At 42.6% G+C, this 18,318-nt stretch overlaps 1 pseudogene; it reads left to right on the top strand.

The window, feature by feature from the left end:
• Positions 1 to 6,744: 6,744 nt before the first annotated feature.
• Positions 6,745 to 7,696, top strand: LOC147616210 (uncharacterized; annotated as a pseudogene).
• Positions 7,697 to 18,318: the final 10,622 nt, after the last annotated feature.

The raw sequence follows: 18,318 nt of genomic DNA, 5'->3' as shown, positions 1-18,318 counted from the left end.
TCTATGTATAGTTGTATAGAAGAAAAACCAAAAACAAAAATGAAAACAAAACAATACCAAAAACAAAAGTGAGTGTGTGTGCATTTAAATTGTGTGTGAGTGTTGAGTGAATAGTTTCTCAGTCTAGTGTCTGACAGAAATGTGGTTTTGTGTTATTCAAGTTGTCACGATCTTGTAGAAGTCAACCACATTCCTAGCAAGAATTGTTGCCTTATAGTGTCCTAGGTGTATTGTCCTAAAAAGAGACCAGCCAAAGTTTTTTAGAGTCCATGATGCCTGTCGGTGAAGCCATGTCCTCCAAGGCGATGGGCACAAATGAGATGGGACATCAATCATGCAAAATAAATGACTGGTTGAGCTTGGTCATCGAGGATGAAGACTTTGAGTGGTGCCAAGTCAAGGGAAACTTCTGCACAACTGGCATTGATGTTTTGGTGACTATGATCCAGGTAAAGTCAAAGAGCAAGACCAAAAAAAGGGTAAAAAACATGGCAAAACTCAGTCACACAGAAACAACTGAAGTGGAAGTGCAGCCCATGCAAAAGGGAGAATAATGTTAGATCCTTTAGAAGAGGATTACTCTTTAGATCACATGTGTAGGAATTAAATTTAGGCACAAAAGATTCACCACGAGAGGTCAACATTAAGGCGCAAGTGCCAAGGATGCTCGAGGAATATTTTCCTCTTTTTAAAGAATTCAAAGGTGTCATTGCGTGGTCATACATGGATATGAAGGGAATTCCTATTCATCTAGGAGGACAACACTGTATATATCTGGAACCTAGTGCCAAACTTGTCTATCAAAGGCCGTACCGTTTGAATCCGAATTACTCATTGAAAGTCAATGCTGAGATTGAGAAGCTTTTGGAAGTTGGATTCATTTACCCCATAGAAAATAGTGAGTGGGTGTCATCGATTATCATTGTTCTCAAAAGAACGATGAGATCAGGGTACATGTGGATTATAGAAAACTTAATGCAACCACAAAAAAGGATCATTTTCCTTTGCCATGTATTGATACGGTTCTAGATAATGTTGCAGGCAAGGAACTGTATTCTTTTCTTGACGGATTCAGTGGCTATAACCAAGTTAGCATCCACTTGTTTTTATGGAAGTTTTCTTGGATGACTTTAGTATCGATAGTTGGGAAAAGAACCATTTGGAATACTTAAGGAAATGTCTGTTTCAATGTAGGAGGAGTAAAGCATGTCTCTGAATCCCAAGAAGTGCATCTTTGCTGTACCATATGGGTTGTTACTGGGATATGTAGTATCTAAGAAGGGTTTATTGACTGATGTGAGAAAGGCGAAAAAAATTCAGCAGTTGGAGCCACCAAAGACAGTTACTGAGTTGCAATCTTTTTTAGTTCATGTGTGTTTTTACCATCAATTTATTTGACTTTACGCTTACAAAGTTGCACCTATGACCAAATTGCTTAGGAAAGACGCTCAGTTCCAATGGACATACAAGTGTGAACAAGCCTTCAAGGAATTGAAGAAAGCACTCACAGAGGCTTCTATTTTGGTAATGCCTAACTAGGAGAAAGAATTTCATGTACATGTTGATGCTTCTTCCATTGCAGTAGGCGTGGTGTTGTGTCAACCAGATGAAAAGAGCTTTGATCATCCCATTTACTATGCTCGTAGGCAATTATCTACTGCTGAGAAGAAATATAACACCACGGAGTGTGAGGCTCATGGCATGATTTTTGCAGTACAGAAGTTTCGACACTATCTACTAGCAAAAAAATTTATTTTCTATGTCAATCATCAAGCTCTTAAGTATCTTATTGTCAAGCCTTGTTTGACTATCTAGGAGAATAACACGTTGCTGGTTACTTCTCTTGTAAGAATTTGACTTTCGAATTGTGCTTAAAGCAACAGTCGGCCAGCAGCAGTTGAGGCCCATGACTACATACATCCAGTCGGCCAGCAATGAGACACTCCACGACTGATGTCTGAGCAGTCGGCCAGCTGTTGGGTCCTCCAGCCGCCTTAGGGCTGCCTCCCAAGCCACAGAAAAATGAAAAAAATAAGGGAAAAAATACGGAGAGTGGGGAAAAATGATAAAACACCTCATAAGGGCGGGCACACCCACAACAAAGGCCCTGGTGTATAAATCTAGACAGGAGATGACTTCTAACACCCCCTCTCAGCTCCTCCTGGCTGTGAAACCAACAACAGGGAGCTGGGGTGCCGCCTGAGCAAATCCTGAGAGAGCAACTTCGTGTGAAGAGGTCCAACGTACTGTCCTCCGTCGAACAGAACTCTAGCAAGATGTCATCAGCAAATGATCTGTTCACGAACAAAGTGCCTCTGGATGACCATGGGTTTCTCCAGTGGAAGCCCAAACCTGCAATGCAACCTCTGCATCCTCACCACCTCACAAGTAGCATCACAAGCAGCCCTGTACTCTGCCTCTGTACACGACAAGGCAAAAGATGACTGCGTCTCACTACTCCATAAAACTGCTCCTGGGCCTGAAGTAGATCTCCTCATGTCCAGATCTCCTCCCCCAAACCGAGTCACTCCAACCGTGGAGTCGGACTCCATCCAACTATCCCCCTCCTGTGTACAAGTGTCCTTGATCCTTCGCATGCCGCAGAAACCACAGGAAACGCAATCCTGCCTCCCAAAGAGTCATCCGCAACCATGAGCTCAACTGCCTCATCAGGAAGCTCCCGTCCAATCTAGTGTCCATCAACCAAATCAATGAACCATACAGCTTCTGAGTCACATAGACATCACACTGCTCACAAGGATCAACACCTGTTACGGTGCACAAACAAGTCCTGGAAACCTGATGAAACCTGTCAACCACCCCCTCTGAATCCGGAACCACAAAGCCTGGAGAAATCACCTCCTTCTGCAAGACCTGCCACCTGCCTGGCTTTCCGAAAGGTCCCCGTGGAAAGAACATCCTCAACTACTGGAGGTTCTTTGTCCCGAATACTACGAGACATCAAAGCATAAGTGACCTGTTCATCTTCCTTTGTGACTGACGAGCACAAGAACTACCAACATCAGTACTGGAAAGTTTCTGCCAACTGCTGCCATCTAATGGCAAGCTATCCACCATCTGGTCTCGGAAAGCCCACACCTGCAGCATATCCACACTTAAGTGGCCATTACCAGACTGCCACTCATCACAAACTTGAGGACCTGGGAGAGAGAGTGCTGAAAGCCTGTAAACTCCATTCTCCACTCCGCCTTCCCAAACCACTTGGCCTGTTGCTTTGTCCCGGAGAGCAACAAAATGCTCATCAAACTCCACCCATACACCAGTCTTGCAAACCTGATGCACTGACAACAGATGAAAACCAAGTGCCGGAACATATAACACCTAGGAGGAATCCTTCCCCCCTCTGCCATCGGGAACTATCTCCATCCTGCCCTGTGAATTGGGATAGTGGATGTATCACCAGTAAGAATATGACCAGAAAGCCTGCAGAGATCCTGTAAACCGAAACGGGAAGGAGTCATGTGCCTGGAAGCACCACTATCGAGAATCCACTCCCGAGTATCTGTTGCGGAGAGTCCTAGAATCTCCTCCCTGCCTGAAGAAAATGAAACATCGGTGCCGGAGTCTTCATGATTGCTGCTGAGGAATCTTCATCTTTCTTGGTCTTCCGCTCGGGACACTGCCTCCAGTAGTGGCCTTTCTCGCCACAATCATTACAGGTCCTCTCTGCCTTTAGTTTCTCGCGGTCAATAAAACGAACTTCTTCTCAGAAGACTTCTCCGATGAAGCCTTCCCTTTGCCCGTGTTACGGCCTTTCGACCGTTGGCCAGTTAAGGCCTCCAAACCTCCACCCTGAGGAGGGTTCGTGAATCGTTCCTCCTGGTCCAAGACCATGGGCACAAGCTCCTCCCACGTGATGGTGCTGAGCCTGCCCCACTGGTAATCAATGACGAGTAAAATGCTAAGTATGAAGAGGGCAAGTGCGACAGCAATGTTATGGCCATGTCCTCAGATGATATCTCCTTCCTAGCCTGAAGAACTTCCTGCTGAAGAGCCTGTAGCTTATTAATATGCTCCCGCATCGTCGATGACTTTGCAGGGTTCATAACCCGCATGTGTACTTCCAAGGAAATCCTCTTCATGGGTGATACCCTGTTGTAAAGTGAGGCCAAATGCTGCCATATACCTCTGGCCAGCGTAAAATGCTTTACATGATTGATTACTTGTGGTGTGCAATTGAGAAAGATAAACAAACGGACCCTGGCATTGACACGATCCCACATGTGTGTCTAAGCCTCCCGGTCCTTTCGGGTCGACGGTAACTCCCCTTCCTCAACTTCCGACCGTGGAACCCCAACAATGACGAAATCAGTGAGGTCGTAGCACTCCAGAACAGATTCCATCATAACCTTCCATATGCCGTAGTTGCTCCCGTCCAACTGACGGTCCACCGGGAACGTGGGGAGTGTCGGGATCTACAGATGTCTCTCAGCCATCTCAAACAGATCTGCCATTGCGGGGATGTACTCTGAAAAGGGTGGGTGTGTGGAAACAAAGAAGAACTAAAACCTGCAAGTGGCTGTCCAGCAAATCAGCCTGCCTTCCTCTTGCTTCTCCTCTTCCCGAATAGTCCAAAACAGTCCACCAATCAGCCACAAAACAGTCCCCCTCTTGCTCACACAAATCCCAAGAACTATCTAGAGCCTAGGGCTCTGATACCATGTCAGAATACGCAACGGAGATGATGACCAGATATGGGAACACAAGAGCAAAAAACGCATGCAAAAAAATAGCACAAGAGAGAGAGAGAGATGTAGGCGTGTAACTCTGCTCTGATATACACAAGAAGATCCCGATATGATACACGAAGTGGTATGGGGCTGGGGGCCTATTTATATGCCCCCAGATGGGCAGTCGGCCTGCTGAAAAGGCCCTCCACGACTATAGCAATAGTCGGCCATAGCAGCACATGAGGCCCACGACTGCATACATCCAGTTGGCCAGCAGTGAGACACTCCACGATTGATGTCTGAGCAGTCGGCCAGCTACTACTGGGTCCTCCAGCCGCCTCAGGGCTGCCTCCCAAGCCACAGAAAAATGGAGAAAATAAGGAAAAAAATACGGAGAGTGGGGAAAAGTGATAAAACACCTCATAAGGGCGGGCACACCCACAACAAAGGCCCTGGTATATAAATCTAGATAGGAGATGACTTCTAACAGTTGTGCCCCCCTACGTGCCCCGTATTGAGGCCCAGGTATTCCCTTGACCTCCTGTTCGGTCTTGTCCTCTTCCGGAGTAGACCCCAGCCGGTTCACTCTCATGAGTGTGGTTCCTAGCAGCCAATTTCTCCTCCATATTTTCGCCTGTCCCATACCTTCCTTCGGCTTAAGTGTTACTTCCTCCATGATGAGAATGGGGAGGTCTCCATCCCAATCCCCATCTGGTTCAACATACCACCTTGCACCCTTCACATTGTCCTCTTCATGCGCTTTATAGACATGTTCATGCTTCTTTTCATTGGTTTTCCCCTCATCTTCCGTCTCCTTGTCGTTTTCATCGTTGTTTGGCCCCCGTGTGATGTTCTCATACTTGTCCATGAGTCCCTGCCATCTCTCTTCCAACGTATCGACTGTGAAGTTTCTTTCCAAATTTGCTACTGCCATGATGCATTTTCGGTCATGTGCTTCACTTAACCATAGGTTTTCATTCTCCCATGCTTGATGACATGAATGGTTTTGCTCCTCCAATTGTTTCCACTCTTGATCATCCTCCATGAATGCTTCCCATAAGTTATCCATCTGCACATGCAATTTCTCAAGTGCCTGTTTGGCCTCCTCCATGGCTTCTTGTAAAGTTTCCTCTTCATCCTACTATCTTCCTTGTCTCCTTCTTGGTGCATCATCCATTGGAAACCTCCTCCCAAAGCTGTATGCACGAACAAACTCTTCCATGCATCCTTCTCCATCCTCCATTCCTCTCTGGTGGTTGCATCCTCTTGTTTTCGGAGGTTTTGTATCTCATCTTTTCATGAGAGTCGTCTCCTGGCAGGTTATCATGTATCTCCTAGCTCGGGTTTCGAGTTCCTTTCCAGCCAAGATCTATTCTACACCCACGATCCGTCCATGAGAACTCCATTGTCTGGCCGTCCCCATTCTCCTTTATCTATGGGCGTTTGTTTTCTGCAGGGAAGTTCCCTCTGTGTCCCCAGGTTGTGCCCCCCTACGTGCCCCGTATTGAGGCCCAAGTATTCCCTTGACCTCTTTTTCGGTCTTGTCCTCTTCCGGAGTAGACCCCAACCGGTTCACTCTAATGAGTGTGGTTCCTAGAAGCCAATTTCTCCTCCATATTTTCTCCCGCATGCGGTTTCTCCTACACCACACTCCCCATCAAAACGATGAAGTCCTCTTGCTGGTTGCAACTCCTGTGCGAGTGGTCTTTTCCATCAGTGTTTGTCCCACATGTGGTTTATTCAGCATGCGGCTCCTTGTCTCCATGCCCTTCCTGTACCTGGCATTCAGGAGAGGTATCCAATAGGCTATCACCTGGGTCAACAGCTTTTGAATCACCATATCTAACATCAATAATAGAGAACATGTTGCTGGAAAAAGATGTGGGTAATCTTTTAGCCCTTCGCTCTCTTATGGTCAGCTGCTAATATGAGCCTTGGCCCGATTGAGCTCCTCTCCAACAATGTATTGAGCTCCTCTCTAACAATGTATTGAGCTCTTCTCTAACAATGTATCTCTAGTCTGACATATAGTTGTTTTAAATATATAGATACGATGAGTGACCACGGCCGTAAAGTGAAGTTGGCGATCATCAAGTCTTTGCTACGAGGCACTGGACTTTCTGGAGATACACTGTCAGAGGCCATGACAGATTATGTGGAGATGGATGATGCAGGTTTAGATGGCGCGATTGAGATTATTGGGAGATTCAGTATGCCCGTACGACCTAGAGAGGGTACATCCTCCCAGCAGCCACATGCAGGAGTGGAGACGTCTTGGCATGCACATACTATTGCGCATCGGTAAGCTTCTTGATTGATAAAATAGTAATGTCATCCATTTTTTACATATAGAATTCTTAATATATATATCCTTTTGATGTCTTTGTTTGCTTAGGACTCCTATCCCAGTTACATCACATCACGAGAGTCAGCGGCTTACTCTTGATGTACCTCCTAGTACTCAGGTGACACCTGATTCACAGGGTAGTGGCCATTCCTCCCGCAGGTATATCTTTTATGACGATTACGGATTAAATATCAAGTATTTTTTATGAACTCACATCTCAATATATCGTATGTTTGTATTGCGCGTAGGCATCAGTGTGGCAGAGTACCACACCACAAGTGCCCCCACCAGTGCCCCCACCAGTGCCGATACGCACGTGCACTGGGGCTTTGGGTGTCACATGTGACATCACACCTGACAGGGGTATCCTTCAGGTCGGAGCCGGCATTGCCTTCAGACGACGGATCTTTGCATGTCATATCTATAGCGAGTTCATATACCATGGCAGTAAGTATTATTTAACATAAAGAATATGAATTACAGTTTTTTATTTGAATTACTAACTGACTTTATTTTGCAATGCAGCGATCAACTCGAGGATGACAAGAAATATGTCATCAACACACTGGAGACGGAGTTTGGGGCAGGATGGAGTCGGAAGTGGTTGCTGAAACAATTGTGTAAACTCCTGAGTCATCGACGCGACAATGCACGGTAAGTAGAGAGAAAGAAATATGTCATCAACACACTGGAGACGGAGTTTGGGGCAGGATGGAGTCGGAAGTGGCGCTGAAACAATTGTGTAAACTCCTGAGTCATCGACGCGACAATGCACGGTAAGTAGAGAGAGAAATGAAACAAAATGAAATGCTATATTACGTCTTCAAAAGGCCAAAATGACCTATGAGACCAAAATACGTATCAACTCAAGCTAGCTTTCAAGCTTAAAGATCTGAACCATGAAGTTTCAAAGCACGTGATTTCAAAGTACCAATTTATGTACCACGTACCTGTACCATGTAACCATTTGCAAGTACGAGGTTTCAACATGATACCCAACTCAAGTACCAACAAGTACCAAGTACCAAGTCTAACACTAAAAATCTTTCTTTGTTCCCATGTTTATTGCTTAAGGTACCCCAAAGTTAGACCGACAAATTGATACCATATATCATGTATCAATTGTGAGTTCGAAGTTTCATTATGGAGCCTGATACTAAATCAAGTACCAAGCACCAAATCTAGTACCAAGTACCATGTACCAAGTATCAAGTACCATGTACCAATTACTATGGACCATGTACCAATTATCAAGTTCCATGTACCAATTACTATGGACCATGTACCAATTATCAAGTACCATGTACCAATTACTATGGACCATGTACAATTATCATGTACCATGTACCAGTTACTATGGACCATGTAGCAATTATCATGTACTATGGACCATGTACCAATTACCATGTACTATGGACCATGTACCAATTATCATGTACCAATTACTATGGACCATGTACCAATTATCATGTACCAAGTACCATGTACCAATTACCATGTACCAAGTACCATGTACCAAGTAGCTTGAAAATAGTTATTATTAAAAAAGTTTTTTAATTGCCGTTTTTTGTCCATCCCCGTTCCCGTTCGTCGGGATTGCTTACATACATACATACATACATACATACATGCATGCATGCATACATACATACATACATGCATGCATGCATGCATACAATGTGCATGCATACATACATGCATGTATATACATACATACATATGACATACATACTGTAAGGACCCTTTTTGATATAGACATGTATATACAAAATTTTGGCATAAAGACTTAATTTTTGGTTGTGTATATTTTGCCTCTTAGTAAAATAATATATTTTGAGTTAGTTACTAACATGTCTGGGGCGTAACAGTAGTACACCACCGTTTGAAGGAAAATATGATCCGGAATGCGGATCCGGAAGGAGCCGGAATATCTATATGAACCGGAATGCAGACCGGAATGGAGTTCCGGAAGGCAGAGAGACGGGAACAGAGGAGATCCGGAAGAGTGCGGGACGGGAACCTTCCGCATACAGTACGGAAGAATGCGGGACAAGAACCTTCCGCAAGCCGTACGAAAAACCAGTCAGATTCCGTACGGAATTAACAGAGTACGGGCTACCAGATGAGAGAAGATGCCGGATGAGATACATACATACATAATGTCTTACATACATACATATATGTATACATATACAATGCATGCATGCATGCATTATGTATGCATAACATATGTATGTACTACTATGTGTGTATGTACTATGTATGTACATACATTATGTATACATATACAATGCATGTATGCATGTATATATGTATGTACTACTATGTGTGTATGTACTATGTATGTACATGCACATTGTATATGTGTATGTATATGTATATTTATATGTATATGTATATGTATTATATAGATATATATATAATATGACATATGTACTACATATGATATACATCCGTGCATATATATATACATATATAATGCATGCATGCATGCATTATGTATGCAGAACATACGTATGTACTATTATATGTGTATGTACTATGTATGTACATGCACATTGTATATGTGTATGTATATGTATATGTATATGTATATGTATTATATATGTATATGTTTATGTACATGTATTATATAGATAAAGTAAAGCTTGAAAATAGTTGAAGTTAAATAAAGTTTTTTGAACTATCGATCTTTGTCCCATCCCCGGGATGGCCCTATCCCCTTCTCCGCTCCCGTTCGTCATCAGGAATGCTTATATACATACATACAATGTACATACATACATACATGTATGTTTATACATACACACATGCATGGATTCATACAATGTAGATACATATATACATGTGATATAGATACATACATACATAATGTCTTACATACATACATATATAATGCATGCATGCTTGCATTATGTATTAAACATATGTATGTACTACTATGTGTGTATGTACTATGTATGTGCATGCACATTGTATATGTGTATGTATATGTATATGTATATGTATTATAAAGATAAAGTAAGGCTTGAAAATAGTTAAAATTAGAAAAGTTTCAATTTCAAAAATTAACAATAAAAGAGAGCTAGATAGCGCTGTTTACCAGAATTCATGTTCGTTTATGCACCATGTCTGACCAATCTCCGCAAAAACAACGACAGCACGGAGTGCAATCACAATTACAAGATAGCAAGCGACAAAGAGAGCAACAGTAGGTAGATCATGAGAAAAATATAGACAACATTATGTTTAATATAAATGAATCAACCGGTATATAAATTGTATATTTGTCCGTTTTTTTTCGTTGCGCGTCATCGCTTAAGTGATGTAACCGTCGCTTAACGCTTAAGCGACGTTAAATAACTTATTAAAATTACGTCGCTTATGCGACGCATATGCATCGCTACAGGAGTCGCTATTGTCGTTGCTTAAGCGACGTACAACAGCGACGCCTATAGTGAGGGCTCGTAGCGTCGCTTAAGCGATGCTTTTGCGTCGCTACGAGCCCATGGACTAGTAGTGAATAGAGAATGCAATTACATTTTTAAAATGAAGTATGATTTTTTTTTACTTTTTGTAAGAGTGTAATGTCACATTCTATAATTGCCTTTGTAAAATTGCCTTTGCAAGGTATAATGAAGGGTGATCTGACATGGGTTTTACATACCTCACAAGCTGTATGCGGTGCTTTTGAAACCAAATGGATTCACTCCATCCATACCTAGGCCAAGTCTCAAGTTTCTGGGCTCTGTTTTAAAGCTGGGCCACTCATCTTCAATATGCTTCCAAGCAGGAGTGTCTGCGAGAATTCTCCACATGCCATCATCCGATCGATGTGAGGAATGCCATGACATGAGCTCTGCTATGGATTTGCACTTGAACATGTGTTTGATGCGAGGAATTATAGGAAAGTGTCGCAAGACTTTACGCAAGACTTTACGAGGTACATCAAAACTCTTCACATCTGTTCTATACCTTGCTTCACCACCACAAGTGGGACAATGTCGAGCCTCCTTATGCGTCCCATGAAAGAGAATGCAATCATTGACGCATGCATGTATGCGATCATAATCCAATCCTCCAAGAGATGTCACATAGTGCCTCGCTATGTCTCTTGAGGTGGGTAGTCTATTCCCCTTTGGAAGCATGTTTGATAATAGCCTGCATCCAATATCATCAATTAGCCCTAAACCCTAAACCACTAATTAAAATTTGCAAGTTAGAATGCTTACTTCAATAATGCGTCAAGACTTGCGTTGCTCCATCCATAAACTGTTTGTATATTGAGTAGTTCAAGTGAAGCACGTAAAATAGAGAATGTGCACCCTTCAAAAACCGATGTGTCGATGAAGCCTTGTAAAGATGCTCTTGTTCCATATCATCGTCGTCCATACCTTTGGGATCATCCCTAAAAAGCTACCGCACCATATCATCAAACACTTCCTCTTCCACAACTTTGTGGGGTGCAGGGCTATTGTCATCCCTTTCCCACTCATCTCTGACAAATTGACAATAGATCCCGAAGCTCCAGCATCATCTCGTCGATGCTTTGCGTGCTCTCACCACGTGTAGGGCACCATGTTAGGGTGTGATACTGCATCCTACTTCAATTAGAGTATATATATTACAACTCCATTAATTTGGACACCATGAGTCATTTGAATACTATCAATTTACATCTACTCACCTCTAAACCTGTTTGATTCCATTCTCCATACATGGAGATGTGATTCAAGGTAATTCGACGCGCTCGTACAATGCATCCTTGACATCGATTACACATACACTTGATCCTTTGTCCCAACCACACATCGCGATTATGATGACGCATTGTCTCATCCTCACTAGAACTACTTGAGGAGGTTGATGACATCCTATGTATAAAAGACCAAACACATAATCATAATCAGTTTTTAATTTATAAAAAGTTTCTATATCTTGTGTTGATCGCGTGTAATAGCGCGGCGTGTATAAACGTGGTTGTTTAATTATACATGCGAATATACACGCGCTTCTACACGCGACCACCTGTCTATACCTAAAATAACCCGCCGCCTTCTCCAAAAAACCATTTTCAAACTCATCTTTCCTCTCCTTCGTCTCGTCGCCAAATCTTCCCTCTTCCAACAGAGAACTGAAGCCAAGTGCAAGGAGCAGACATGGGTGCAAGGAGCAGACATGGGTGAAGAAAACCAGCCAAAAAGAAGACTCACTTTTCCAGAGGTGAGTCAGTTTGTCCTTTGTCCTATCTCTTTCCTTCCATTTGTTTATGCGATTGTCTCTTTTCCTTATGCAATTGTCTCCGTCCTTCTCTGGTCGGCCTGCTTCAGTACTTTTGTGAACGATAGTGACAGTCTGGGCTTTCTTTATAAGAAAGATTTATCGGTAGTCGGTCGTTTTCAAAAAATTTTTTTGCGCAGGCCGTGTGTACGAGCGCGTGTATGTCTGCGTGTACCCTGTTTGCACAGATTGTTCACGTGCAGATACACGCATTTTTGGACGGGTTTTTACACGCGACTGTGTTTGTCCTTAAAGTTCACCCATGCTTGCGTGTCTTGCTTGTCGATCCAGCTCAAGAGAAAGATGATCCCATCTGCATATGGCTTGCCTTCACAAAATCATATGTGCTAGCTTGCATGTTGTCATCATGGGGAATCATCAAGCATGTATAGGAACAACCTTGATCAAGATGCTGCATAAAGTTTGTGCTTTCAATCTTCATCTTTGTGCTTTGATACATAGAGTGATTCCCTTCATGGCGACTGTGCTTTGATACATAGAGTGTTTCCTTTCATGGATCCTTCATGTATATACTTTTATTTTTGCAGATTCTTCATGGATCCAGGTTCTTCATCCGATCCATTTGTGTACGGCACTTGGATGATGGAGATGCTAAATCATTTTGGGCGCCATCCTGGTCCAGTTGAGCTTACAAAGTACATGTATGCCCATCCCCCTCCTATATTGCCTGGTATCTATACCCCGCTCCCGAGTATCCATGTCACTCCACTACCATCTATGCCTGCGAGTCCGGCGAGACGGCATGCAGCTTCTCCTCTTCCACGCCCACCGAGGAGACATACCCCATCCCAGACACACTCATGCACACCCTCCCAGGCACCGTCATGTCAGGGCTCACAGCCACCATCACGTGCTCCCTCACAGCCACAGTCACGTAGACAATCCCCCAGTCATGACTCCACCCGCAGTACAGAGGAGAGCAAGCGTCGCAGTAGGAAGAGTGGGAGTGGAGGATGCGGCGGGTGCTTTGGTGGGGGAGGTAGTAGGGCATGCGGTGAGAGAGGAGATAGAGGGAGACGAGTTAGAGGAGACAATGAGGATGAGGAGGAGGTGAGAGAGGTGGAGGGAGTGATCTACTATGATGTGACGGATAGGGGCGGGGTAGTGATGGATGCGAGGGGGAAAGAGGTAATGGAGTACATGCGTGGGGTAGTTTCAAACTTGTACAGAAATTATTTTATTAAATTTAAAGATCAAAATAGCCGATTAGTTGGGAAGGTGATAAATGCTGTACATAGTCGGTACCCCAATCCCCCACATGCGACATTCTCGGATGTATGGGGAAGGACGCGAATAAGGGAGATCTTAAGCAATAAAAGATCTCACCTTAAGAAACTCGCATACGATGATGGGCTAAATGTAGCTGCGGGTGGCTATCCTGCCGAGAAACTTGTCCCACTGCGCACAAACGCGAGTGGAAGGAGGCAAAGAAACGAGCAGAGGGTGGCGTGAAGAGTAGGCAGCATGTGGAGGCACGACGGATCCAGATGGAGACCATTGGATCTTCGCATTTCGGATCTGGCGGCGTCGAGTCATGGAAGGCAGAGTTTGTAAGTATCTTGCCACTTTATTTGATTGTTTACTTAATTCATTGATTCTATGATTGTTTTAATCTTACAAATTGTGTTGATTATAATACAACGACGGGTTATGGGGAGGAAGCCCACATCCCACGATACTGGGTATGCTCGCCGGCATAGCAGACGTGACACATGGGCCCTCTTCAGAGCCGAGGGTTGTATTACGGACGCGCAGTTTGAGATGGCCATGAGACCATACGGTCGACAGGTACTTGAAAACTCTAAACGAATGATTTTGGTTTATTGAATTACATATATATATACTTATATACGATATATTACTTGAACAGGCACAAGATGCTGATGCTCCTACCACTGATGATCCACCTGCCCGCCACTGCTCCTGCTGGACGTGAGCACTACTCATCGGACATGTATACCGATGTGAGCTCATCTGATCATGGAGGGAGTAGCGGGTCATCATCTTGGTCTGAGTGGTACTCAGACTTATAGTATCACATTCCATATTGAGGATGTGGTTGTGTATATATGTTTATAATTGAAGCCATGGGCTACTTCGACATATGGACTCCCTTGTATATATGTGTACACATAAAATTTTGATAGTGAATCGTGACTTGATAGTATTGTATTCATGTCTGTCTTGAATCGTGTATTGACAATGTATGCATTCATGTCGTTCTTGAATCGTGTAATGACAATGCACTAAATCTTCCTCGTGGATGGTGCAATGCACCCAAAAAAAATCCAGAGAGTGCTATTGGGTGCTAGAATGCTGGAATAGCATTCAAGTACCAAATAGCACTCTCTGGATTTTTTTTTGCTCTCTGTTCGCGTGTATAGACGCGTCAACTCTGTAAAAGTCGCGTGTATATACGTGGATACTCTGTGAAATGCGCGTGTATAAGCGCAGCTAAACTGACAAAATGCGTGTATAAGCCCACGTATGAGCGCGTTTGACTGCGTCTATACACGCGCTTTTACACGCATGTCTCTGGCCGTGATGATACACGCGCTGATACATGGGCCCGCTACTTTATTTCCACAAGTCATTTTCCGCGGCTAGGAGCACGGGTATGAGCCCGATCCCTTGTAGTGCGTTTAATACAAAACCAAAAGAAATCATACTTAGAATAAAATTATTTATATAATAAACTTACATTCTCTATAGGCTGATCATTTTTTATCGCATCAATGTAAGGAGTGCTAGCTTGAAACTCAAAGTTTGTCTTTAAAGTTTACATTAGCAACAAAATCTTTCAAACAAGGCATTCAAAACATGTAACATTACATAAGTTACTATGAATGATTCAAAGAAATAATCATTATACATTCTCCTTATGATACATCATTCTAGCTCTTACCTCTTCATAAGAATGATTATATATGCTTGAAGATTGAGTGTTGTCTTTAAGACAATGACATGTAAAATAACATAAAGTTAAAACTAGAACCACATAAATATATAATACAAACACACCCATGTAAAAAAGAGTCTTACGGAGGAAAAGAAAATATCAAGTTTAGTTCTTTTACCTCTTCATTAGAATTAATATTTCCTTAAGGAGTCAATACAAGCTCCAAGACCTATGAATACATAACAATTAAAAAAAGTCAGAAACTATGTATTAAGCTTCTTAAATCATGATGCATAATATATATATATATATATATATACATAGAGTTGAAGCATACAATTAATGGTTTAAAAAACTATCAAATATACTTACATGAAGTGATGAGCTAGCATGCATGTATAATTTGATCTTTTCTTGTGCCTCTTTGTTATGGCGAAGAGCTTTAGGAGTCTCAACTCCATTAAACCACCTTCCCACAAAGCGGTAGTTGCCAAGCAAAATGGCATGCTGGTCCTTGATGCATTTCTCTAATAATTCTTTCCCATAAAGCTTGTTTTGGTCTCTACTCACCAATCTAGGTGTTCGAAACACCTCATCAAGAATATGTGAGAAATATATAATAATTATATTTATACATGTGTGTATAATATAGATGTATATAAATATATATCTATAATGCTCATATATTTATTATATATGTGTAAAACCAGAAACCCTAACAAAAATTAATTAGATTTTAAGAAAAAATTGTAGCTTACGTGCGGCGCTGGCCAGTTTACGGGCAAGTTTGGCAATGACGACGCTCGTTTGACGGCCCGATCGATGGCTGGTACGACTGGTGGCGGGCCGAGAGTCTAGCAAACGTACGTCCACTCAGTTGTTGTATGCGGGCCACGGACTTTGAAGATAGTGCTGAGGGGTGGAGTCGGCGTAGTTATTACAGAGTACAGAGGCAGCTAGGGATCAGCCATGCGCCTCTTGCAGAAATCAGCCAGTTAAGAAAAAATTGTAGCTTACGTGCGGCGCTGGCCAGTTTACGGGCAAGTTTGGCGATGACGACGCTCGTTTGATGGCCCGATCAATGGCTGGTACGACTGGCGGGCCGAGAGTCTAGCAAACGTACGTCCACTCAGCTATTGTAGGCGGGCCATAGACTTTGAAGATAGTGCTGAGGGGGGCGGAGTCAGCAGTTATTATAGAGTACAAAGGCAGCTAGGGATCAACCATGCGCCTCTTGCAGAAATCAGCCATGCTTTGACGGACTCACTTCACGGCCTTTAATCATGTAGGCTAGGCGGACCTTTGCGCCAGGGTGCCGGTACGATTGCCGTGGCGCTGACTGTTGCAGGCACAATGTCATCTTAGCAAGCAAGGCCGGGCTAGCAGGCACAATGTCGTCTTAGCAAGCAAGGGCGGGCTAGCTGCAGCACGTCGTCTGAAAAAGAAAGTAAACTACAGCGCACGTCGCAGAGGACTCCTCCATGAGCACACGGTGTAGACACTGCAGAGCTTTAACCGAGAGCTTCACAAGAAAGTAAACTACAGCGCATGCCGCAGAGGACTCCATGAGTGCACGGTGTAGACACTGCAAAGCTTAACCGAGAGCTTCACAAGAAGAATCTCCAAGATGGGCAAGATGCAATAAAGTTTGCTCCAACAGGTTGGAAGAGTAGGACCAACTCACTCCTCCCCACCAACTCCACAATTAGGGGTACAACCAAATAAAAAATCAAGAAATACATCACAGAATTTTATTCAAAATTTATATACCTTTAAAAAGTAGACCCTTATATCCATATTCACCACTCTCAACCCTTTAGAGCATACCTTCCTCTTCTCTTTCTTACCAATAGCTTAAGTTCTTATATTCTAGTTCTCGTTTTTCCAAAAGGGGTGAAGCATCTTTATCGTGAAAACTAAGGATGGAAAAGATGCAAAGGCACTGATTGCTATCTATAAGAGAGCTTGCCACTTACTTAGAAGCTTACAATCTAGAAGAGAGATTGGATAAGGGAAGAAAGTGAAGGAGAGCAAGAATAAAGAAAGACTAAAGTAACAATCATCAAGAAGTGAGTGATACACACTCCACATTTGTGATTTAAGCCATTTATCTAACATTAGGGCTTATTAAAATAAAACCCTAATTAGGGTTGGTAAAACACCCTTTTTCTACTAGGGTTTATTAAATATGCAATAAGATCTATGTAATAAACCATAACAAGAAAGAGGGTTTGGTATTAGAGCTTACTATAAACCTTATTAGCAATAGGATCTACAATAAACCCTAATGGAAAAAAAGTTTAAATTTGCATGGAAGTTATTAAGCAAGTTGCAGGATCTCTCACTCTCCCCTTTGTATGTGTGTATGATATCACGACATCCACGTTGGCCTCCACATACTCTCAACCTTCTTCCACATAACACTCTCAACCCTTTGAAGAAAATGTTCATCGTGTCTTTCTTACGAAATAGCTTGTATGAGCCAAATATCAAAGCTTCTCCTTACTTTCTCACTATCCAAAATGACCCTTCTCCTTATCGTTCATCTTTTAACATTCCATCATCATTGTTGCGAGATTAGTGTGGGGGCCCTTGCTCCCTACTAAAAGTTTTGAAACATCGTGATCTCATCTTTCATTTGAGAGTTATTCCCAACCTTAGTTTGTTGAATCATAATAATCACCTAAGTTATTTTCATCCTAACATTGAGCCCAAATTTTTCATAGAATCCTAATTGAAATTTCAATTTGTCCAAAATTGGACATTAGTACCCAAGCTACACGCAAAAAATTGAAACTCTTCCTAAGGAAGGATTAGAAGGAATAAACATAGAGTGAATCAAACCCTTAGCTAGATCACTAATAAAGGGCCAAAGTCCTAGAGAAATATTCACAAATTCCATCCACATTTGGAAACCATGCCCTAAGTCTTTTTTATATCAAATAAGTGAAATCTCAAGGATTCATAAGAACAAAGTTTTTAGGAAAAACAATGAAGCTTTGCCAATAGATTAGAAACCATCAAAGTCTATGATAGCAAGATGTTAAAGAAGAAACCTAGTCATTTCTAGTGACCTTGGC

This window comes from Cibotium barometz, chromosome 38 (assembly GCF_041138505.1).
Source record: "Cibotium barometz isolate CiBa-2024 chromosome 38, ASM4113850v1, whole genome shotgun sequence".
Lineage (NCBI taxonomy): Eukaryota > Viridiplantae > Streptophyta > Polypodiopsida > Cyatheales > Cibotiaceae > Cibotium > Cibotium barometz.
The sequence above is the reverse complement of the archived record's forward strand: the minus strand, read 5'-3'. Positions and strand labels throughout refer to the sequence as shown.